Here is a 2,166-nt window from a genome sequence, read left to right as displayed (position 1 = left end):
AGAAGGGGGCTTCAGGGCAGAAGGGGGCTTCAGGGCAGAAGAGGGCTTCAGGGCAGAAGGGGGCTTCAGGGCAGAAGGGGGCCTCAGGGCAGAAGGGGCCCTCAGGGCAGAACGGGGCTTCTTGAAGGAGGCTTTGAAAGGCTGAGAGGAGCTGTTAGATTTGTTGCAAGGGACTCTAGGGTTCTACTGCTGGTGACTCAGATGGCAAAGAATCTGTCTGCAATGCGGAAGACCTGGGTTCAATCCCTGGGTCAGGAAGATCCCCTGAAGAAGGGAATGGCAACCCACTCCAGTATTCTTGCCTGGAGAATCCCATGGACAGAGGAGCTTGGCAGGCTACAGTCCACGGGATCGCAGAGAGTCAGACACGACAGAGCAACTAACATCACAGTTGATTTACAATATCGTGTGAGTTTCAGGTGTTAGATTCGGTTATACATTTATTGTATATATCTATATTCTTTTTTGAAATTCTTTTCCATTGTAGTTTATTATAAAATACTGAATATAGTCCCCTGTGCCATGTAACACACCCCTGCTGTTGCTGTGAAGTCCTTGATCAGCACTGTATAATATAACAGAAAATCCCCTTCTTGCCTCTCACACAGTGGTTTGCCCACCTCGGAGATCTGCAATAGGCAGTCAGACTGGTCCAGCCTGCAGAAATTCGGTGACCCACACCCCTCCCCATAACCACCTGGTTATTCTAGCCTCTTCTCAGAAGCTTCACGGCTAGAAGCTGGATCTGGCTTCTTCCTCCGAAGACAATTTATGGCGACATGTCGGAGACTCTGTTTTAATGAAGTTGCAAAAGTAGGTTAATGGGCTGTGGGTGTTTTTCATTCCCCTCCCGCTGCCCCATCTCCACCCCTAGGCGGATGAATGATGCCTCTCCCAGCGCGATGCAGAGCCGGCCTGAGGATCTCAGGCCTGGACTCACGTGCTCACACACCTCTTCCTTGGCCTCCTGCTCAGCTCCTCAGATCTCCTCCTCCTTATAGCTGGGAAGGCGCTCAGAATGTCTAACCCCAGTCCCTCCTGCTGTCGCTGTGGCTCGGAAGATGCTCCAAAGTCTGCCCAGACTAGCATATTTGAGTGGCAGGGCCTAAGGCAAGGGCTTGGGGAGGGGTGAGACCCTGGGGAAGAAGGAAGCTAAATTTATGGGTGATGGACATCTTTCGGCTTGGAGAGGCATGGAGGTAGAAGCTTACAGAACTCTGCAAGTGTGAGAGGAGGAACCGAGCTTCTAGGAACCTCTCCAGTGGCTGTCCCTGCCTCCCTAATTCGTCTGTGTGTCCTGGTGCCTTGCGTGGAACATGGCTGCCCTGCGAATGGTTGCTGAGTGAATGATGGACACAGTGACGACTCCTCTCCGCTCACCAAGCCTCTGGGGCTAGAGCTCCCCTGATCCTTGCTCACCTCTGAAACGGCCCTCAGCCTGTTCCTGCTTGGAACCCCCTCCTGCCCTTCCCACCTCTCTGCCCAATCCTTGCCCCACACCCCCATCTCTCAAGAAGTTTTCTGTCACTAAGCTGCAAGAACAGTTTTCTATTTATTTGCCTGAGTCCAAGGTGAGGGGCTATCACCCTGGAAGACTGGGGTCTCCAGGAGGAAGGATCTATATCTTTTTCCTCCAGATTTTCCCTGCCTCAGTAACACTCAGGCATGGCCCTTGGCTTGAGAGAGGAGCTCAGAACCTGGTTGTTGTTGGGGACAAACACCCAGGAAGACTATCCGGTTGCCTGTGTCTCTCTCCTTGGTCCTTCCTCCCTACATGCCCTGTCTCTGGCCAACAATCACTCCTGGCCCCTCACTGTCAATAAATAAGGCTGTTGACCAGGGTTTGGGACCTGAGCACCCAGGTGGAGTGGGGAAGGGCCTCACTGCCTGCAACCTCAGATTACTCCCATCTGCTGGAAACTTGGGCCACCTCTGCTCCCTCACACCTGCCTTAAATTTTTTTTTTTAATAGCCTGAGTTCTCTGCCCTGTTCAGGCCCAAGAAGAAGCACGGGCTTTGTGGCCTTTTAGACTACCTTATAGAAATCCCAGAGGAACCCTACTGTAAAGCCCAGAGAACCCACCATAATCTTCAGGGAAACACCAATATCATTAGCCTTACACCAGCATCCAGAATCTATACACACATCTCCAAACCCATTGTAAC

The 2,166-nt window shown here is 52.0% G+C and overlaps 1 long non-coding RNA gene across 1 annotated transcript; it reads right to left on the bottom strand.

The window, feature by feature from the left end:
- Nucleotides 1-380: 380 nt before the first annotated feature.
- On the bottom strand, nt 381-2,166 carry LOC120858361. Its single transcript, XR_005719843.1, has 2 exons — nt 953-2,166; nt 381-791 (listed from the first exon to the last, which is right to left on the bottom strand). It is a non-coding gene; the product is annotated as an uncharacterized LOC120858361 (long non-coding RNA).

This window comes from Oryx dammah, unplaced genomic scaffold (genome assembly GCF_014754425.2).
Source record: "Oryx dammah isolate SB20612 unplaced genomic scaffold, SCBI_Odam_1.1 HiC_scaffold_29, whole genome shotgun sequence".
Classification (NCBI taxonomy): domain Eukaryota; kingdom Metazoa; phylum Chordata; class Mammalia; order Artiodactyla; family Bovidae; genus Oryx; species Oryx dammah.
This window is presented reverse-complemented; position numbering and strand designations above follow the sequence as displayed.